The sequence below is a fragment of the Pan troglodytes genome, chromosome 3, assembly GCF_028858775.2.
Source record: "Pan troglodytes isolate AG18354 chromosome 3, NHGRI_mPanTro3-v2.0_pri, whole genome shotgun sequence".
NCBI classification, from domain to species: Eukaryota; Metazoa; Chordata; class Mammalia; order Primates; family Hominidae; genus Pan; species Pan troglodytes.
Window position 1 is genome coordinate 45,035,007 of NC_072401.2, and position 23,654 is coordinate 45,058,660.

Sequence of the window (23,654 nt, forward strand, 5' to 3'; positions counted from 1 at the left end):
TTATGTCTAAAATAACCATGTATGTATTTTAGGATGCTTTGCCAATTTGAGGAAGTTTATAGGCTGGATGCTTTCCAGGGCCCCAGGGAATAATGGAGGAGACAGTATGCAGTGAAATAGATGGAACAGGGTCGTTGACTTAGGAAGGAGAGCTAGGTTCCGATCTGGCTCTATTATTCACTGTCTGGGGACATGATCTAGTCCCTTACTCTCCAGTTTTCCCCTTTGTAAAATGAAGGTGGCAGGTTTCATGATTTCAGTAGTCCCTTGTCATCCTATCTTTCTAAGAGTACCTTTCATTAACTGTTAGATTGTAAAGTTTTTGGATGAAAGGGAATGAAAATGTTTTTACTCTTTTATAGCCATAATAGACAAATAGTAAGACAGCAACAACAGAAGTATTTTTTTGGTTACGTAAAATATTTTATGACAGCATAATCAAATGACTATTACTACAAGGTGTTCTTTTGTAGTGAGTGACGTAAGACACAAGGGGGAATCAATACCCTGGAAAGTTCTTACAACATTTTAGAACAAGTTAATGTGTTTTTGATCACTTCTGCTTAATAAGTTATTATTGGACTGGTGCCTTTCCCTGACTTATCTGGTTCTGATTGATCCATAGGAATAATGATTCCAGGCCTAGGAGCTGCTGGATTCTCTTCCTTTAACTTTTGGCCACGAAAGATTCGCTCCCAGATGAATGCTTACCCTCCATTTTCTAGCCTGGTGCTATTTCATTCTCTAGCACTAGTTCTAAGCCAGGTGTCCCTGATCTTGTGCCTCAGATCTGCCAGTGATAAACAATATTTGTCTGTGGTGCCAGGGAGTAAAACTCAAGCAAAAAGCCACAGTTTTCATAGCTTAAGTGGTTAGAGTTAGAGTTCAGGACTGCCAGCCAGCTGGAAATTGAATAGGAAAATACTTGAAAAAGAGGAACGACCCAAAATCTGCATATAAACTTCTCTCACATCGTTGGATAAACCAGAACTGTGCATGCACAGTGGAGATTCCAAGGAATATAGAAAGAAAACCTGCCTGTAGGCTGAAAATGCTAAGCAAAGATTTGAATTTCTGCCCAGCACAAGGATCATGGGAATTGACACTTAAATATTTCCAAATGAGATTTGCTTTTAATTGAAACCCCAGAAGGGCTATGACTTAGGAATAATGATTATTTCCTCAGGACTAGGCATTCTTCCTAAGACTAAGGCTAAACTGAAACAAATCCTCCCCAAGAAATTATAAAATCAAGCCCACACAAGTTGAAGATACATAGTAATTTAGTTATTTACTAACCACAAATCAGCACTCTTTAGAGGAGGATTCTAGAATCCAGAGTCTAGTTTTTACAATCCATAATGCATAGCATAAAACTAAAAGTTACTACACATGGGGAAAAAAAAACAGGAAAATGTGGCTGATTTTTAAAAGTAAAAGTACATAATTGAAACATTCTTGGAGATGATAGAATTGGAAGACAAAGATTTAAAATTCAGCTACTATAGGCATGTTCAAGGATGTAAAGGAAATGATGCTGAAGAGATGAAGAATCTGAGCAGAGAAATGGATGTTATAAGAAAGAAAAAATAAGAATTCTATTTAAAAGTATATTACTTGAAATGTAATATTACTTGAAAATTTACTGGTGAGCTTTAATAGCAGAGAGAAGATGGCAGAAGAAAAGATTGGTCAGTGAATTTGAGGACAAATTAATAGAAATCATATAATCTGAAGAATAGAGAGAAAAATAATTTAAAAAATGAATGGAACCTCAGTGCATTGTAGGATAATATCATACTAATGTGTGTGTAACTGGAATATACAAAGAAAAAGCACAAGATATGAATAAGAACATTATTCAAAGAAATGATATCTAGACTGGGCATGGTGGCTCATGCCTGTAATCCCAAAGCTTTGGGAGGCCAAGGTGGTAGGACTGCTTGAAACCAGGAGTTCTAGACTGGCCCAGGCAACATAATGATACCTAATCTCTTAAAGAAAAAAAAAAAGAAAGAAAGAAAATTAGCCAAGCGTCGTGGCATGAACCTGTAGTTCTAGCTACCCAGGAGTCTGAGGTGGGAGAATCCCTTGCGCCTGGCAAGAAGTTTGAGGCTGCAATGATCACACCATTGCTCTCCAGCCTGGGCAACAGAGTGAGACCCTGTCTTGAAAAAAGGTTAAAAGAAATTTTTTAAAAACAGAAATGATGGCTAAATTTCTCCAGATTTGGTGAATAAACACCAACCTAGAGAAACATATACCTTAAGCATCAAAAAAATAATATATACACATAACACTAGGAACATCATAGTCAAATGACTGAAAACCAAAAGTAAAGAAAGAAACCTTGGAAGCAGTTGGGAGTAGGGGTTAGATAAAGTTTGTAAGTGTGAAAAATAATACAAAATGCACCATCTTCTCATGAGAAACAAAGGTAGGTAGACAATGACATTATAACTTTGGTACTCAGAGGGAAAAAAAGGGTCAATCTAATATTTTATATGTAGCATTCTATATAAAAAATAAAAGCCAGATAGACATTCACAGATATGTAACAGCTGAAATAATTCAAGATGATCTGGAGTACAAGGAAGGTAGAATAAATTATTCAGGATGAAAGGAAATAACATTAAATATAAACTTGGATTTACAGGCAACAATAAAGAGCTCCAAAAATGGTAAAATGAGAGTAAATATAAAAGACTATTTTTCCCTAAATTTCTTAAAAGTTATTTGCTATATTATATGTTTGGATTTTGGGGCTTGTAGTATGTAGGTGTAAAGCATAAAATAAAAGACAACAATAGCAAAAAGAACATGAGGGGAGGGTAAATGGAAGGATATTCTGGCAAAGTTCTTAATATTTTATGTAATGTGGTATAAGATTAAATGTAAGTAGACTGTTATAAGAATTAATTTTGTAATCTCTGGTGTATAAAATGTTAGATCTAAACATTTAAAAATGTTACCTCTAAACTCCACTGTATTATTACATTTAACAAAGATAAACTAGACACTCAGTAAAAAGCAGAGATTATACTACTAGATTTTAAAAGTTCTGAAAATATGCTATTTATAACAACACCTAAATATGCTATTTATAACAAACACCTAAAATATGCTATTGAGAACAAACAACTCAGTTGCTGAAACCCAGACAAATTGAAAGAAAATCAATAGAAAAATATATGTCATGCAAATAGTAACCATCAAAGAGCTGATGTGATTATACTAATATCAGATAAGATGTATTTCAAGACAAATAGGATTATCTGAGAGAAAGAGGGCCATTTTATCATTTCATAATGATAAAAGGGTCAATGAATCAAGAAGACATAACAATTCTAACTATATATGCCCCTAATAGTTGAGCTTGAAAACACATACATAAAAAAATAAACAGAGCTAATGGGAGAAACTGACATATGAACATAGCTGGAAAATTTGACACTGCTCTATGAGTAATTGATAGAACAATTAGATATAAATCAGTAAAAACATACACAATTTTAGCCTTGACCTAATTAATAATATTTAGAGCACTTTGTCTATCACTTCTCAGACTTTTGGCTAAGATCAATTGTAGAGCACTTCATCCGATATGGAATATTGGATGAATATTGGATGAAGTGCTCTACAATTGGATATATAGTCCAAGTTGTGGAATATATATTCTTTTCAAGTGTATGTGGTACATTCCCAAAAATAGACCATCTACAGGTCATAAATGTGTCTCAATATATTTCAAAAGATTGATATCATACAGAGTATGTTCTATACCATAGAAAATAAATTAAAGATCAGTAAACTATCGCAAGAACGAAAAACCAAACACTGCATATTCTCACTCATAGGTGGGAATTGAACAATGAGATCACATGGACACAGGAAGGAGAATATCACACTCTGGGGACTGTGGTGGGGTGGGGGGAGGGGGGAGGGATAGCATTGGGAGATATACCTAATGCTAGATGACGAGTTAGTGGGTGCAGCGCACCAGCATGGTACATGTATACATATGTAACTAACCTGCACATTGTGCACATGTACCCTAAAACTTAAAGTATAATAAAAACAAACAAACAAACAAAAGAAAATAAATTAAAGATCAATGATTATCTATAAAAACCTCAACTGGAAATTAAACAATATACTTATAAATGACTAATGGCTCAAGAAATCATGGGAGAAATTACAAAATATTTTGAATTAAATAAAAATAAAGGTTAAAGGTACAACACATCAAAATTTGTGAGACACAGTGCTTAAAGGGAAATTTTTAACGTTTAATGTCTATATTCACTGTCAGTGATATGTTTTCATTGTAAGAATTTCAAAAAATATAAACATATTAAAACTAAAGTAAGCCAAATAAAGGAGGAAATACAGAGCAGACATTTTTAAAAATGGAAAAAATGAATGGAATATTAAGTCAAACTCAGTTCTGCAAAAAATGACTATAAAATATATACCACTTTAGCGAAATTGATAAAGAAAATGTCAAACAAAAATGAACATCCAGGAAGGGAAAGATTGTCACTATAGATTCTACAGACATTAAGAGAATGATAACAGAATATTATAAACAAATACAATTCTAGTTGAAGTGGAAAGATTTCTTGAAAAACGAACCAAACATAGGAAAAATTAAAATATTATTTCAGTGATACTGAAGAGTAGAGACAATAGATTATTCAGTATTAGTGTTGCCTCATTTGGATACCTATATGAAAAAAATGAAATTTGATCCCTTCTTTCCACTATGCATAAAATTTAATGCTAGGTATATTACAGTTTAAGTGTGAATGGCAAAACAATAAAACTTGTAGAAGAAATAAAGCTCACCTGGAAGAATTCTGAGCACCTTTGAGACTACACTTCAGGATGTTGACCTATTTGTCAGCTTGCGTGACTGTGCATTGAGCAGCAGCAGGCATGGTGACAAGACATGCTGCACAGAAATTCCTGAGCACATTACGGGGAACAAAGTTCTCAAAGTTATGGCTTCAAATTTTACATGTTCTGTTGCTGAGTTGCAGCTCCACCTGCGAGTACCTGTTCTTGGTCTGGAAGCATAGCTGTAGCTTAATTAGAATGGTTAAGACAGGAGTTAGGTTTTTTTTTTAATGTGGTTACTCAAAAAATAGTGCTTGTAGTCTTTCTTGAGAAAAATCATTTGTCTGAAGAGAAACTGGAGATTTTTTTTACACTGTTGTAGAGCACACAGTGTCTTAGGTGTCCCAGTCTTTAATAGGTGATTTATGAACTGCTGCTGTTAACATTTATAACATTCACTTTACACATTTCCTCACCTCACATGGAGCTTAGCATCTTTGTGATATAAATGGGGTATAGGGAGGAGGGCAATGCTAATATATCCAGAAGCTGTGTTTGTGCCTTAGATTGTGCCTGGTAAACTGTATCCATTATGAATATTTGAAGACGAAATCCACTTTGGGAGGCCGAGGCAGGAGAATTGCTTGAGGACAGAAGTTCAAGACCAGATAGGCTAAGATAGTGAGACTTCCTCTCTGTAAAATATTAAAAAAAAAAATTAGCTTGGGCTTGGTGGCACATGCCTGTAGTCCCACCTAGTCAGAAGGCTGAGGCAGGAGGCTTACTTGAGCCCAGGAATTTGAGGCAACAGTGAACTGTGATCACGCCACTGCACTCCAGCCTGGGTGATAGAGTGAGATGGTGTCTCTATAAATAAATAAATAAATAGAAAGAAAATAAAGAAGAAATCTACATCAAATTTTTATTTCTAGAGAGGTTCTCCAGTTAAAAGTTTATAGCTATAGTCTAAAGAATGCTTTGAAAAAATCTTTTAATACTGCTACCGTCATCCCTAAATGGGATGGAGGTAGCTGGACCATGAGAACACTATTGGCAACTGGATATGCCTCACCTGTTCTTTCCATTGTTTTTCTTTTCCCATGCTGTTTGAGTTTGTCTTCCATTCAGTGGCTTATCCCTCTCATTTAAATTATCTTTCAAACTGAGTTTTTTTTCTGGAAAATATTAAACAGTGCTCTATAAACCTAAAGGAAGGACAACAGTCTGGATTCAAAATACTGCAGTAAGATCTCTGTTAGCACCACAAATTGCCTGGATTTAAGGATATTTTATGTTGCTTGCTCTGCATATAAATGAAATAATTTATATCCTCCTTCCTTCTCTCTTTCTTCGAACAACAAATATTGATTGAGAGCCAGTTACATCCTACATAAAGAAAATATAGAATTGAACAAAATCAAGACCCTCATTTTCTAATGGAAGGATATGGATAACTAACACAAACATATAATATATTACATAATGAAATGTACTATAAAGATGAATAAAGCAAAGTGAAGACTGGGTGACTGATAGAGATGAGAGGATATGTGGTGTTATTTTATAGAGGGTTGTCAGGAATGTGACATTTGATTGATACCTGAAGGAACTAAGAAATGAGCCATGTGAATACCAGGAAGGACAGGATTTCAAATAGGAGATAACAAGTGAAAATGTCCTGATGTGGGAGTTTGCTTGGTGTGTTAGAGCAACAGCCACAGGGTCCTGTAAACCTGGAGAAGAGTGAATGATTTGGGAGTTGTGGCCATGAGGTCTGACAGATGAGTTTTAGGTAATAGGTTTGAGATTTTACTTTAAGTAAAATAGGAAGCCAAAGGAAGAGTTTATCTGTAGAAAAATTTTTTAGATGAGTTTTTGCTAAACTTTCTGAAATTCCTAAAATTGATTAAATGTTCTAGTTCCAATTCTGCTGGGCTTTATATTCAAAAGTGGAAAGAAACTTTCATATATTCAATAAATATAGATACATACTATTCTGAGGAAGTATGTGATTTCCCAGAAGTAAATAATAACAACATTCTAAATTGATAAATAATAGCAATATAATCCTATTCCAGCTGTTTCAAACTATGTGTAGAAGCAATTGGAACACTGTTAATGGCTGCCAAGAGTCAGGATGAAACTTGAAAATTAGGATAAAACTTGAAAATTATTTCTTAATATTTCCTCTCATAAAAACTCCTGTGTATTTAACCATTACCAAACACTGTCAAAATAAATGAGGCAATTAGGATTCTGAACTTGAATCTGACCAGGATGAGTTGGTATGAGTAAACTCTACCACATCTACCAAGCGATGTGACCTTGGACGAATTTCCCCAGTGTCTTCAAGTCTCACTTTCTTTATTCCTAGCATGTACATAATAGTTCCTAATTCATGGATAATGTATGTAAAGCACTTAACCCAGTTTTTACCACCTAGTAAGCATTTAAAAATAATAGTGGTTATAATAACTATCTTGTTCTTGCCTGTTCTAGTATTACTAAATATTGGGCAGACTAAAATAAGTTACAATATTTGCAATGAGTTGACTGTAGCCAACATGAATATTTATTAATGTACTCATTTTTTGATATTGCTAGGATCTAAAAATAATATGCACAGGAATAAAGCAAAGAAAATACCCTATTAATGCAAATAACTTAAACCGATAAGCAATACATACTTTTATACAAATCAATGAACATCAGATTTTAATTTTGAACTACCCAAACTCTTATCAGGACCTTTTTTTTCAATTCAAAGAACACAAGTTTAACAGTGCCTCATTTGTCCTTGACTCACTCTGACATCTTGTTGATTATACATGTTCAATAAATGCTTGACACACACAGAGGGAGAGGTGGGATTTAAAAAGTAAAATATCTTCCTGAATTTGGGATCCCTGTGCACTGCTGCTAGGAATGTAAATAATACAGCCACTATGGAAGACAATATGGAGAGTCCTCAAAAAGTTAAACCTAAAATTACCACATGATCATGCAATTACACTTCTAAGATTTACACAAAACAACTGGAAGCACAGACCCAGACAGATACTTGTACACTAGTGTTCATAGCAACATTATTTACAATAGCTAAAAGGTGGAACAACCCTTTTACACAGCAGACAACGAGACAAACAAATTGTGGTGTATATATTAATATACAATAATATTCGATGGAATATTATTCAGCCTTAAAAGGGAATGAAATTCTGATAATGCCCTAATAAGGGCAAACCTGGAAAGCATATGCAGTTTAAAATAAGCCAGCCACAAAAAGACAAATATTATATTATTCACATACATGAGGTACCTGGAATAGGCAAATCCATAAAGACAGAAACAGAGGTTACCAGGGGTGGGGAGAGGGGTCAATGGGGAGTTATTGTTTAATAGGTACAGAATACAAAGTTCTGGAAGTGGATAGTGGTGATGGTTGCACATCATTGTGAATGTAATTAATACCACTGGATTGTACACTTAAAATGGGGGGAAATGTTAAGTTTTATGTTATGTGTATTTTACCTCCATAAAAATATCTGTTCAGAATTTTAAAAAGGTAAGCTGTCTCCACAAGTACATTTATTAAATATTTCTCAGATATAACTACTTCTGTAGTGTTACATATTGGGTTATCCATTCATTCACTGAGAATTTATTACATGTTATGGTGGTTTTCTCAGCTCATTTCCCGGAGGACTGTGCATCAGCCATATAGTTTGGGGATGGGGGGCAGGGTGTTGGTGTTTCCACGCTCTCTGGGGTTGTTTTAGCCTATCATTGTAATCTGGTGCCTCTTGCTATGGAGATTTTTCCATAGATGGGTTGTTGCCTAGATCTAAGACAATATATTAAGGGCCACAAAATGTCTACGAAAGGAGAATGGCTGTAGAATAGCTACCCCAACTACTGCAGGATTCCATTCTCCAAAAAAAAAATGGAAAAATTGACTGGGCCATAGACATTTTTATAACCTAGCAACACAAATCACAGACAACTTATACCAAAAACTATGTCCCAACTAAATTCACTGGCATGTTATGAAAGATTAAAGGCTCATCTGTCCTCAGAAAAAGTATCAGTGCTTTGTTATTTTTTTTAGTGTTTAAAAATAGCTTGAGAGCTACTGGGAAAACCACTGGCAAAGAGGAGAAGCATGTGAAGCTATAAAAAATTATCTGCTTTTTTTTTTGGTTGTTGTTTAATATGGTAAATGCAGAATGGTGCTGTGTGCATTCTTAGGTTCATTTAACCTAAACTCTGTTATTCTGCCCAAGAACATTTGGAACAGATCGTGTCCACTCCCCCTACCCACAATGTTAGTTAAAGCAAGAGAGTCATCTGAAGCAGAAGGAGACAAATTGTTCCCAGTCTGAAACTATACCACCTTTGCTGGAGGTGGAAAAGAATACAATAGTGGAAGTTATTTTGGTGCTGCTTCTCTGCTCAGTAAATGCAGGCTTGTGCTCCTTTTTCATTCGTCCTCCTTCCCTCTCATTTTCCATTATCTGTCAAAAGAAAAACTTCAAAGGTACATTAAGATAAAGTACAATTTAAAAGATGAGAACAAATAACTGAGACACATATCTTAAAGAAACAATGTTTACATTCTGGTTTTGACTTTTTAGGAATACCAGGGTACACAAGGTTCATTTTAGTTTAACTTTTGAGAAGAGGAATTATTTCATATCCAAGGAGAAGTATGAAGTGGAGTTTAGGAAGTAAAATTGCTCTCAACAAATACATGGAAGGGAGGCAATGTTAGAAAAGCTACAAAACAGAAATCATAATGTTCCAAATCTTAAGACTTCCAAAGCATTCAAGCTCTGTCATCAGTGCAGATGGCCTAATTATGAAGAATAAATTGACAAAAATTGTCATGTGCTTTTCTAAGAGTGCTTTGGTAAATCAGAAACATTTCTGATTTCTCCTGCATCCAAAAGGAGACAAATGATTGAAGGTTTTCCAAAACAAACAAATATAAGAGGAATGACTGGGAACAAAACCCAAGAGGGATGCTGAGGAGATGTGGGACCTGCCATACAATAGGAATTTTGGAGAAACATGGTTTGCTGCTCTTCATGGGAATTTTGAGCCATTGCTGTGTGCACATGACTTTAAGCTTTCTGCAGACAAGGGAATCTGGAGGTCTATGTTTAGAAACCTAATGGCGGTCGGGCCATTAGGCCCGAAAGTGTAATCCCAGCACTTTGGGAGGCCGAGGCGGGCGGATCACGAGGTCAGGAGATCGAGACCATCCTGGCTAACACAGTGAAACCCCGTGTTACTAAAAATATAAAAAAATTAGCCAGGCGTGGTGGTGGGTGCCTGTAGTCCCAGCTACTCGGGAGGCTGAGGCAGGAGAATGGCATGAACGCAGGAGGCGGAGCTTGCAGAGAGCCAAGATTGCGCCATTGCGCCACTGCACTCCAGCCTGGGCACAGAGGGAGACTCCGTCTCAAAATAAAAAAAAAAATTAAAAAAAAAAAAAGAAGAAGAAACCTAGTGGCACGGCTAAGGAATTATTTCTCTAAAGAGATAGAAACGGAAGAATGTGTGGGCAGTGAGTAGGAAAGTTTCTGTTCTTCTGATTTAAAATTATGATTAAAAATTATCCTTTGCAGCACTGCAGCTAATTTGAGTGTGTAGTGGGAGGGGTCAGAGTAGGAGAGCTGAGATTTCATTGAGAATCTCCAAATCAAAACTGTCCATGGAGGCTAAAGGCATAACACTATATCTTGTTTGTAACTCCTTTTTCACTATGTTTTATATGTGTTTATTATGCAAATAAAATTATAATCATAGCAAAGATTCTGAAAGAAATATATTCACTCAAAAGTCTGTATATTAAACCACTGGTGATACATTTTATTTGCTCTTTTTCATTGTTCCTTTAAGGTGTTATTCATATATATCCATCTCATTTTTTAGTGGTTATATTCACTTCATGGATTAAATTTTGAATTCAGTCTTTTTACCCTAGCATTTGTTTATGGCAATTATTCCATGTTCTTGTTAGTTTTAAGATAATCGCATTAATGGCTATAACTGCCTGTTTCTGTAGTGTTTAACTGTTAAGTTTTACCAATTTGTCATAGTCATAAATAATGTTAAGAATGGGTACTAACATTTCTTTCAGAGAGGTGCTGTCCTGATAAAAATATATTGCAAATGCCTAAGGTACAAGGCGAGATATTAAGGCTTCAGTTAAGACAACGACTTTTGAGAAGAGTGGAGAATGAAAATGGAAATAGAGGAGACACTACTGAGGTTACGAGAGAGAGAGAGAGGAAAGTGAAAGCGGGAAAAGTTGCTAATAATACTGATATGCTCACCGTTCTTAAGCTTTATTTCAATTTTTTTTCTTTAGAAATATGTAAAGAGAAAACATATTCTTGGTTCCTGATAACGATTGCCAAATTATTTCTCAAAGAGCTTCTCAATGACATTGCTATCAACATGAAATGAGAATAATGGATTCCTGAAAATATTAGCAGCTTCTGTGTGTTACACAGCATTTTCATGAATCTAATAGAATCAGTAATGGTGTTACAGTAGGTAGTTGGTCACACATGATCAGGGCAAGGAGGGCTCCTTGCATCCCACCAGAAATGTCAGCTGAACATCAGATGACGGTCAGGCAGTTGTTAGCGGTCTCTCTAAAATAATAGTTGGGCACATCCAGCGCCAGGGAAAGGTAGTCTCCCAATAGATAGAAATACCTGAAACTGGTGATCAGCTTCCTGATAAGGTCTCAAGAGTTGGGTGACTGGGCTCGAGCATGAACACTAAGAGGAAAAATGGCAAAGTTTAACTGGTGTATGAATTCCCCTAGGAACACTCAACTGGTATGAGAAAAATGCCTGAAGTGAGCACATGCACAATTCCAGTAAACACACTGAGCATGCAGCCACTCCCAAGAGCTGGCAGGCCACTGCACATACAAATAGGCCACCCCAAGGGAAGAATTGGGAGAAGGGATGAAAGACCTCAGAAGTATGCCAACATGTAAAACTCCAAGTCAAAGATCAAACAGGGCACTTGATCTCTCAAGTTGCCTGCTTGGCCCTCTTCCAGGTACAATTTATTTCCTTTTGTTCCTGCTCTAAACTTTTTAATAAACTTTCACGGCTGCTCTAAAACATGCCTCAGTCTCTCACTCTGCTTTATGCCCTTCAGTCAAATTCTTTCTTCTGAGGGAGTAAGAATTGAGGTTACTTCAGGCCCATACAGATTCACTGCTGCTGACATACTTTTGTGCCACATGACTTGGATACATTCCCTAGTGGTAACACACCTCTATGCCTTGCCTTCTTTGGCTGAAGGTGTTCAATCCTTGTACACAGTTTCCTTCTCCCCTTTCACTGTCTTGCTTACTAACCAACCCGCTTTCAGCCACGGTGGCTCTGCTCCCCGTGGCTGATCCCTCAGCTCACTCTGATGGGTGGCTTGCAGGGTTGGGAAGGACCTTGGAGTCTGCACAGAGTAGAACTGAGACACTAATGACCCTCCTGGATGAGAGGCTTGTGAGAGTGGTAAGTCTAAAGTGTAAGACCATGCAATGTCTGCAGTTTCCTCTGCTTTTCCAACTAAAATTGGCTCTTTCCCCAAAACCCCCACGACTTGTTCTCCATGCGTATTCTGAAATGGCCGTGTGCACCACAAGACCATCCATCTCTGCCTCTTCTTTACTTTCACCTCACATGCCACGTGACTTCTTAAATACGTACTCCCTGTTATTCATGTACCTGTGGCTCTTGCATTAGCATGGAAGCAAATACGCAGGCTCTCTTGCAAATATCCCCTGAGATTTATTTGTTTTTACCCTACCAGCTCAGATTACTTCCAACTCTTCCCATCTGCTGGCACATTGCTGGGACCAACAGTAATTGGAACCTGGACTCTGCCAGCTCTTTATGACTTACCATATACTTTTTGTCCCTGTTATACTCCAGGGCTAAGTTTTTTGGTGGCTTTTGAAGCAGTTTGTCTGCCTGCATGGGGCCTCACTCGGTGTTTTTTTAAGGATCCCACCTACCTTCTTTTTTTGTTAGCACCCCTTTAGGAGGAAGAACAGTTATTCTCTTGTCATTTGCAAGTTCTTTCCCCAAGGCCCAAGTCCTCTGGAGGTTACTGCTTTATGTCAAGAGGGCAAATAAACGTTTCCCTCTCAAATCTAAGGGCTGCTGTTTCTGCAAGTATATGAAGGCTTTTTATGAGTATCCCTCTTGCTTCCTCCCACTTACTCCTACTCCTGTTCCCTCAAATTCTCTGACACTTCCATACCCTTTTCAACATGCATCAAGACCTTCAAGATCATATTCAAAGGGAGAGAAGTCCAGTCCCTCGCAGTAGTTAGCTAAAAAACAGGCTTCTCATCTACTCAAAGACCATGGGAAATAGGAAGCTGAGAAAAGAAAAGAGATAATCGTTTTGTTGGTAGAATACTCTGAGTGAGAGTCACTGTAAGGTCATGGAGACAAGGATATAGCCCAGCCCAAGACCACAGGTTCAAGGGACCCATTAGAAAGAGATGAAGGTTGGTTCCAGGCTAACACATTACCACTAGAACAGAGATAAAGACAAGGTTAAGACTGGTTATTTCAGAATCCCAAGGATGAACAGTTGGCTCTCTGTCACTCCTGTGTTCTCAAGTGGGTAATTGTGACAAGATGAGACCAAGGTTAAGGGTACACAGTAAGACAGATTTATTCCAGAATGCTAAGGACAAATAGGGGATGCCCTATTCAGGATAATAGGAAAGTAAGAGGGACACCTTCTTTTTCCTTTTGTTCTCCTCTCTTGTCTCTTCACAGATGAGTAATTGCATCTCCATACCAGAGGATTTGCCCCTTGGATTATTCCCAAAAACTGGAAAAAGTTTGATTCTCCTAAACCTTAAAAAAAAAAACAAAAACTAGTTTTACTTTGTAATACTGTTTGACCTAAAAATGAACTGGGTGAAAATACAAACATCAGCCTGAGACCCCAGTAACCTTATGCAGGAAATTCTCAAATTAGCCTCTTCAGTCTTTTACAACTGAGAGCAGAATAAAGAGGACAGAGGGAAAAAGAAGAACAAACACAAAAATAAGAGGCAGGCTCAACTATTGGCTGCTTTACAAGCTCTCCAGTCCCCTCCAGGTCTCCTAAGGACACTCCTCCAGGTAACTGCCATCAGTATGGAAAGCCAGGCTCACTGGAAGGCAAACTGCCCCAATGGGTTAAATAGGAAAAAGCCCTGCATTGCTTGCCCCCTCTGCCACAAGCTCAACCACTAAAACTGGACTGCCCTGAAGGCCAAAGGGCCCCCAGGATGGAATCCCAACCTTTGATGAGCTTGAGCTGAAGGGGCTCTCTGCTCCAGCCAACTCCAAGATTAGACATCATCAACAACAGGGCAAGAGCAACTTTGGAGGTGGCAAGTAAAATTATAAATTCACCTTTTAGGTTCAAGAGCTTCCTACTCTGTGCTAATATCCTTTGAGCAGCTGTCCTCCAAATCCTGTCAGGTAATGGGGTAAATGACAGCTCCTTCTCCTAAAGAAAAGGATCATGACCCTTTGGGGCAAAAATATACTTTTCAAAATGGGTGCCAGCTTAATATTTACTCAACCTCTAAATTTGTCTTTTGCTCTAGTATCCCTGTTTCTTCTGGGAAAGATACCTAAATCTTTAACCAATAACTTTGACTTGGACTGTCTTTCCTCAGGGGTTTAGAAATAGCCCACCCTTATTTGGATAGACCCTAGCAAAAAATCTAACTGAGCAATCTCTTGAAGGGGGATAACTCCTACAGTATATAGATAAACTCCTTATCTGTTCCCCCTTCACAGGACTCTCATGGCAACACATAGTACAAACCATGACTTCCTGACAGAAAGGGAAATGACTTCTGTCTAATTCAAAGAATATTAAGGTAGAGAAATATTTTTGGTAAGAAAGGTTATACAGAAAGTAGATTTTATATGAGAAAGGATCTTGTATGGTAAATTATTGTCCTAAAGTAAAATGACTGTTTAAAAAGAGTTGTTTAAAATGTTGTTTAAAAAGAGGGATGTTTAGGACAAGTCAGAAAGTCCAAGCATGTCATAGATGTTCTGTGTAGGTCATAAAAAGATTCATGAAAGGGAATTTACATAAAGAAATAATATATAATTTTAAAGGTTATTAGGCATACTAAATGCTTCATACACTGCTACTATGACTCTTGAATGTACAGCTTGCCTGCTTTAAAGCCATTAAATTCTCCCCCAGATAAGGCCTGGGGACATACAGAGTTAGCCATGGCTAACTCCCTTCTGATTTGGAGTTAGCCATGCCCCCTAGCTATGCTTGTAAGAGTCAAACCTTATCTGCACTTCCATCTGATGTCCTAGGCTCCACACCTAGTACATAACTGAAATCGTTTACTTACCAGGTTGTACACTAAAAGTAAAAGTTGCTAAGTGCTAACAGTGTAACATATATTTGAGGTTACTGGAAAAACAGTTTTCAATGCAAGGCATGTAAGGAAAGTAGAACGTACTTTTAGCAAAAGATTATAAGAAGGCATAGGAATGTAATTTTTTTTTGCCTAGCTTAGAGGGTTAAAGGATTGTTATTAGGTGGATAGGATAAAGCTGAAGGTTAAAGCAAGTTGTAGGAGGTTTGTCAAATAATTGTATCAAAGAAATTCTGTGTGTGATCATGTTGGCTAAAGTTAAAGGGGTATTTTTCAGTTTTTCCATAAATTAAACATTGGAATAAAAGCACAGCATGTTTTTTAGAGCGTTGTTCTGTTCTTTAACAGAAAATTATAAAGGGTGATGAGAATCTTACCTTATAGTCAAACTGATTAAGATTGAATAGATTTGTCTATAAGGTTTTATTAGGAACTGGATTTAACATTAATAGTACACCAAAGCAAAGGTAATATTTGGCCATAATCATGTGAAACTCCTGTAATTCTGATGTAACTTAGTATATATTATCAGTAATAGTTATAAGTATCAAATTATTTTGTGCCACAGAGGTTAACAAATTTCCTTGTCAATTGTGCCTTTGACTGTGGCTTCCCTAAGACCTTTTTAATCTACATACAATTGTTGTCTTGTTTTGATCCTCTTTAAAATGTGTTTTTATAATCAGCTATCAGACTCTAACTGGTGTTCTTAAATGCAGGTTTCTGATTTGAAGATTGTGACATGAGAATAGAGGAAAAACTTTCAGGACACTTAAGGAGAGCTGAAATGTTCATGAATATTAAGCAGAGCATAAGTCAACTGTATGGACTGACCTAATAGAAGACTGAAATAATTCTTCTATTTACACCTTTTAACAATCGAGTAAAGTATACTCCTGTAAACAAAATTTGGAGCATATTTGTTTCTCTCTACCTGATTTCTCTAGAATTAGGAAACTATGAATATTCTTAACATGTGAATATAGTTATTTGCATAAGTGCAGTAAGAATCTGTTTTCTTTTGCAACAGGACACAATTGGAAACTGGTTGTTTTACCAAGACTTTGTAAAGCTTGCTAACTGGAATTTGTGCTTTCCTTTAAGGAATCATATTTGACTTATAGATCCAATAAAAGCCCTTTGGGAAAACTGGCTTCATACCTACTCTACACAGTTCCTGTACAGGATTCCTGACCTGTGGTAAGTAAAGAATATCACTTTCTGACAGGCCCAGGAGCCCCAAGTTATCTTGGGACCTCAAGCAGAAAGGAATTTATTCAACTCATACAGTTACTTGATGGCACAGGTATTTGAAGATTTAAACCCATGGCTGGGCTTAAGGTTTTAAAAAGTCTTCTCTGAGATTTCTCATGGAACAAAGTTCCATCAAAGCCAATTTAAAAAGTAGCTCATATGGCAAATAGTTATTCTTGCTGTGCTTTATACAAATAGCCAGGCCAAGTATAATAAGACTAAAGCTTATTTCGCAAATAAATCAGTTCTATCATGATTTGTTTTTAATAGAAATGAGAACTGGTGAGAGAAAAATTATGTTAATGTACCATGGTACTTGTTATTAGATTCTAGTCTCATCAATAGTTTTTGAGATTTATCTGCAATTTAGACTAACCCTGCTTATTTCTGTGAACCAACTAGTGATCTCTAGCTTCAGCTCAAAAGAAATAGGAGGGATGAGTAATGCAAAAATCTGGATCAAGATTCTAATGCTGGGCACATATTGGAATTGGCTAGCAGCTCCATCCCCCTAAGTCTTAGCAGGCATGACTATAGCTTTCAGCTATGTGGGCATGGCAGCAGCTTCAGGATATTTTTCTGGAGCTGTCCTCACCCTGTTATTTCATTTTGACAACTTCTAAATCTAATAACCTGATTTGTCTTCTCTTGCCTTCAGGCCATCAAGCACCAGATAATCCTCAGTGAGTGATACATCCCCTTAATATTCAAAAGCCACCCTTCTGTAGGGGGCCGATAGAATGCCCCATCAGTGGGACAAGACAGAGGTGAAATCCTGCCCCTCTCTCCCTTGGACCTGGCTAGATACTGCTTTTACCATCCCATGGAGTCACACTGCCCTGACAGGTAACAAGAGCCTAAGGCCCACAGAACAACCACCACGGTCCCTCTGTCAGCAGGAGGCAGTTACAGAAGACTGACCTTCATCCATTTTCCCCAAAGAATTGGGGTCTTGGACTCCTGACGTGTGAAATGTTATAGTAGGCAGCTAGTCAGACATGAGCAGGGAAGGAGAGGGCCCCTCTCCCCAACCAGGAATGTCCGATGACCATCAGGTGATGGTCAAGTGGTTGTTAACTGTTTCTCTAAAATAAAAGTAATGGCAAAACAGCAATTACTTATGCACAAACCTAATAATTAGTTGCATCAAGTGCCAGGGAAAGACAGTCTCCCAATAGACAGAAAAACCTGAAACTGGTGATCAGCTCTCTGATAAGATTTTAGGAGTCAGGTGAGCTGTTTCAAGCATGTGCACTAAGAGGCAAAATGGCAGAGTTTAACTGGTATACAATCTTCCTCTACGAACATGCAGCTGGTAAGGGAAAAATGCCTCAAGTGACCATGTGCACAACTTCGTAAACACACTGCAAATGTGGCCCCTCTCAAGTGCTGGCAGGTCACTGTGCATGCGGACAGCAACCCTAAGAAAACAATGAGGGCAGAAGGGATGCAAGACTCTGGAAATATGCCAGTGTATAAAACCACGAGTCAAAGGTCAGGTCAAACAGGGCACTTGATCTGTCAAGTCGCCCACTTGTCCCTCTTTCTTTCATTCCTGCTCTAAACTTTTACTCAACTTTTACTCCTGCCTCAGTCTCTCACTCTGCCTTATGCCCCTCAAATTCTTTCTTCTGAGCAGGCAAGAATAGAGGTTGCTGCATACCAGTATAGATTCACTGCCCTTAACAATGGTGAGCATAGACTGGGGAAAGAGACTACCTAAATTGAATAGAATAGGGTGGGCATATGCTGATTATAATTATATTTGCTATTTATATTATATTATCTAATACCTACCTATTGTGTTATTGGTTAAAAATTTCTTCAGAAATCATCTCCCCATTCATTTATATAGTTGCAGTGAGAATTGAACTATTATTGTTATGTAATTTTATTCATTTCCATGGTTGATAGGGCCAGAGATGAGACCATTTGAGTAACTGAGGCCATTCCCTGGAAATACAGGTGAAAATGGAAGTCATTTTTTCCTTGGTTCCAAGATTGTAATGCAGGAGTCCCATGCATTATTGGTTGGTTGTTTTAGTGCATGGACAGTGAAGGAAATGAAGCTTATCTGTGGAGAGGTCATAAAACAGGAAGATCTATAGAAAGACACATGAAAGAGATGGACAAACGAACTGATCAGTGGAGCTCATTGTTCCAATTCTTTCCTGATGTTTAAGCTTCAATTCTTTCATCTTTCCTTATCTACTCTTGAGGCCTCCTGGATAGATGCTCTTGTGCATTTTTCTGTCTTGAAGGTGATCTGCTATGGAATCTCACTCTAGCATCTCACTTTTCTCAGAGACGAACCTTGCTTTTGGTTAAACCTCTATTAACTATCCATTAATTCTATCAGTTGCTTGCTCTTGGAAAATTGATCTGACAAACTTATTCATAGTGAGTTGTTAATAGACCAATGTATTTTCACATATCTGGTAAATCAGAATTTTCCAGAAAGATATTACAATTTTCTATTACTTTGTTATACCAGTTATTTCAGAGAACTTGAGGCTGACTGAGCAAAATGTGAACCCTTGATAGAGTCTGGACTGGCTTCTTCCTAATTTGTCATTTTTCATCTCTACCATCTCTCTCTCTGGACTTGCTGCCTCTTTCTCTGTGCCTCCTCTGTGTCACTGCTTTCCTCAGCTGCCTGTATGTGGCCCATTTGAGGTGATGGGGGCCTATACACAAAGCTGACAAGTAACTTCCATATTTTGTCAAAAATTTAAAAATCAACTCCACTTGAACTCTATGGAGCTTCCTACTTACCATGATAAAAATAAATCAGAAAAACAAAAACATTCCCTGGCTACAGGGACTTGGCGTTATAACAGACATATCAAATTCACATGCATAATCTCTGGCCACATCTCCTACCATCCATTTCTCTCCTACTCAGAGCCAACCTGCTAAGCAGGTTCTTCCCTCAGAAATGTATATGGCTTACCCACTGCATTTGTTTTCTAGGGATGCTATAATAAAGTACCACAAAATAGGTGGCTGAGAACAGCAGAAATTTATTTTGTCACAGTTTCAGAGGTCAGAAGTCCAAAGTCAAGTGTTGGCAGTGTGGCTCTTTTTGGAGACCCATTCCAAGCATCTCTCCTAGTTTCTGGTGTCTGCCAGCAAGCCTTGGCTTGTAGATGTGTCACTCTAATCTCTGCCTCCATCGTCATATCACCTTCTTTTGTGTCTCTGTGTCTCCCCATCTCCTTCTCTATTCTCTTATAAGAATATCAGTCATAGGGTAGAGAGCCCACCCTAATCCAGGATAATCTCATCTTGAGAATTTTAACTTAATTATGTCTACAAAGACCTTATTTCTAAATAAAATCGTATTCCTAGGTAGCAGGGTAGGACTTGGACATAACTTTTTTTGGGGGAGGAGGCACTGTCAACCCACTATACCTCTCCTCCTCACTCTTATCATATCTTCATTTAAATGCCATCACAAAAAGAGCTTCCCTGACCATGCTATAAAAAATAAACTCTCATGCCTTACTTAATAACAAACCTCCTCACTCTGTGTCTACTTATAGCTTGCTATGGCCTAACACAACTGCATGATACAATTCAATTATAGCTCCACTGCTAACCAACATAATCTTTCAGTATCCCCTCTTCAATTTGTTGACAGAGAAAAAAATCTAATTCGTAAATGTATCCATTTTTTCCTGGCCATGACTCATGTGCAAACAGGTGGATTGGCTACCCTGATATCAGGTACTCACTCTTGGTCCAATTCCAGTGACTGGAAGTATGGATTTATATGAGGAAACCAGGGCCATGTAGGTATATAACAGAGAAATTCTCTTAGCAGAAGAACTAGGCATGTATAATATTATAATTATGTAACTTTTTTTTTCCCTGAGATAGGATCTTGCTCTGTCATCCAGGCTGGAGTGCATTGGCATGAACACCGCCCACTGCAGCCTTAACCTCCTGGGCTTAAGTGATCTTCCCACCTCAGTGCCCCTACCCCCACACCCCTGCTAGTAGCTGGGACTATAGGCACATGCCACCACACCTGGCTAAGTTTCTAATTGTTGGAGAGGGGTCTTGCCATGTTGCTCAGGCTGGTCTTGAACTCCTGGGCTCAAGCAACCCTCCCACCTTGGCCTCCCAAAATGTTGGGGTTACAGGTGTAAGCCACCATACCCAGCCTTGTTTTGACTTCTTTAGTGAACTCCAGTTTAAACCATGCAATAAACCAATGTTGTGGTCTCTAGTGTTTACTCGGCTGTTTGTAGGCTGGTTTCATCTTTTTTTTTTTTTTTGTATTTGCCTTATCTTTCTTCATCAGAAAATATTTGGGGATAGCACAATAGAAAGAATATTTGGAGACCAGAAACTTAGATTTTCTGACTACCACCAATTAGCTGTGTCTGATTTATATTTATATCTGATAAATATTTACATTTAATATCAACAGGAGGGAAATTTGATGAGTCTAATATGCAAAATGTATGTTTATAAAATTGGTCAATTGCTCCAATATGAGCCACTGTGGGTCCAAACTTTTGAGTAGCAATCCAAAAATGAATAAATTTTTAGTCAAATAATTTATAACTTCTAGAAAATTAAGGAGAAATTTTGGCTTCAAAGAAGAATAACTTTTTTTTTCTTTCTACTGATATGAAGAAACTATTCCTTCCATGAGTCCTCATGGAGAGGGCACTATATAAATGCAATAAAACGCTCCTTAGTTACATCCTGAAATTAACTACAGTAGTGGTTTCTGTAATGATTAAGAGAATGGCATCTTAAATTGGGTTCAAATTTTCCTACCACCATTTATAAGATGAATGGGCTTGAGAAAATTCTTTGTTGGTTTAGTTTCCTCATTGTTAAAATATTGAAAACAGTAGGGTATAACTCAAGTTTTTTTTTTTTTTTTTTGTGAAGAGTAAATGAAATCTGGTGCACGATTCTTTTTGTTGTTGTTGTTGTTGTTGTTGTTGTTGTTGTTGAGATGGAGTCTCGCTCTGTTGCCAGGCTGGAGTGGTGTAGTGGGTGCGATCTCGGCTCACTGCAGCCTCTGCCTCCCGGGTTCAAGTGATTCTCCTGCCTCAGCCTCCTGAGTAGCTGGGACTCTAGGCATGTGCCACTATGCCAAGCTGAGTTTTGTATTTTTAGTAGAGATGGGGTTTCACCCATGTTGGCCGGGAAGGTCTTGATCTCCTGACCTCATGATCCACCTGCCTTGGCCTCTCAAAGTGCTGGAATTACAGGTGTGAGCCACCGCTCCTGGCTGCATATGATTCTTAGAATGGTGCTGGGCACATAGTCAACACAAAATATTAAGCTATGCCTGTTACTGAGATGCAATTTATTATTTTAAAAAATTCTCAAAAAATAATGATAGCCTAATGTCAAATTGAATTTCTTTCACAGTAAGTTTTTGGGCAAGCCAAAAGTTTCAGAGTTCTTTGACAATCATACTTAACCCAATGAGATATTTCATAGTAGATGAATGAGTTTATCTATTCTTCAGATAAGAATTTACCTATTCAGATAATCATCTATAAATAGTTTCATTCAACATAGTTTGTGAGAAGTATTGATCAGTATTGATATTGTGGTTACACTCTGACAACTACTTGGAGTACAGCCATTCTGAGTTGTTGATTAAGTGTAAAACTAGTGTTTGATATTTGAAAGGAGTGAAAAAAGATTTAAAAGTGAGAAACTTGATAAAGACACATCTTATAGAAACACTCTTTTTCTGCATGGAGTTGGGCTGAGGCTACCTGTGGGAAATATTAGTGTTATTGTTAAAATGTAATCTGAGGCTTGACCCAGTATCTAAATGAATGTGCAATTGAAACTCACAAATTTTAAATCAGAGAGCAGACATGCAATAATTTTACCTTGGAAAGTTTTGAAAGCAGGTGTAAACAAATGCTCACCTCAGCCATAAATAAAAACTCAGTGAAATATTTATAGAATCTTTAACCTTGAGCAATATTCCTTTCTTGTAGGTGCTCCAAATGTATACCAAACTAACTGAATGGATTTAACGTATGGTGCAGATTTATTGATTAAGGGCCATTTAAGAGTTAGAGAATATATATCCAAAACAACCATTTTAGTTACAGAATATTTTATGGTACAATTTATGTTTGAAATTACTTTGGTGGCTATCTGTAGAAGATTGTTTGAAGGCAATGGTGAAATCAAGATGTGGCGGTTAATTTTATATGTTAAGTTGACAGGGCTAAGGAATGCCCAGACAGCTGGTAAAACATTATTTCTTGGTGTTAATATGAAGGAATTTTTGGAAGATATTAGCATTTGAATAAGTAGATTAAGAAAGTGGCCCTCACCAATGTAGATGGGCATAATCCAATCCATTGAAAGTCCAAACAAAATTAAAAAATAGAGAAAAGACAAATTTGCTCTCTCTACTTGAACAGGGTCATCGATCTTCTCCTGTCTACAAACATTGGCTCTCCTCATTCTTGGGCCTTAGATTCGAACCATAACTTACACCATCAGATCCCTGGTTCTCAGGTCTTCAGGCTTGGTCTGAAACTATACCACTGGCTTTCATGGCCTACCAGCTTGCAGATGGCAGATAGTGGAACATCTCAGCCTCCGTAATTGTTCAACCCAATTCCTAATAAATGAATATATTCCTCTATATCTATAGGTATCCTATGTGGTCTGTTTCTCTGGAGAACCTGACTAATATACAGAGATAAATTAGGCTGCTATAGCAGGAGTGTAGGTGAGATGCTTATGGCTGAACGTGAATCAGTTCAAGGATTTGTGAAAGCTCCTAATAGGACACCCACATGATTCATACCCAATCTTAATATTCATATCTGCAGGTTTAGCTAATTCTGCCAAGGCATATGGGGAATAAAAGTTAAATACAGTTAAAAAGATATTTTATATTTTAGCAGTGGATATATGCCTTGACAGAAGAAATGTACATTTTAAAACAAACCATACATACCTTTCCAGGGAACTGAAAGGAATCAGAAAGAAAAATTTTCAGTGACATGAGCTAGGTGACAGTTCCTCTGTAGTTGACACAGATAAGAATGGCCAAACTAGCCCTCTTTTTTGCTAATTCTATCTCTGAATGCTGAAGATATAA

At 37.5% G+C, this 23,654-nt stretch overlaps 1 long non-coding RNA gene across 1 annotated transcript in view; it reads left to right on the forward strand.

The window, feature by feature from the left end:
• LOC107974247 (uncharacterized) overlaps window positions 1-23,193 on the forward strand; it is a 58,924-nt gene extending 35,731 nt beyond the window's left edge. Inside the window, exons 3-8 of the long non-coding RNA XR_010156548.1 lie at window positions 10,985-11,922; window positions 13,662-14,012; window positions 14,682-14,764; window positions 16,009-16,489; window positions 17,202-17,389; window positions 22,966-23,193. This is a non-coding gene — a long non-coding RNA (uncharacterized LOC107974247). The remainder of the gene's footprint in view (window positions 1-10,984; window positions 11,923-13,661; window positions 14,013-14,681; window positions 14,765-16,008; window positions 16,490-17,201; window positions 17,390-22,965) is intronic.
• The last annotated feature ends 461 nt before the right edge of the window (window positions 23,194-23,654 follow it).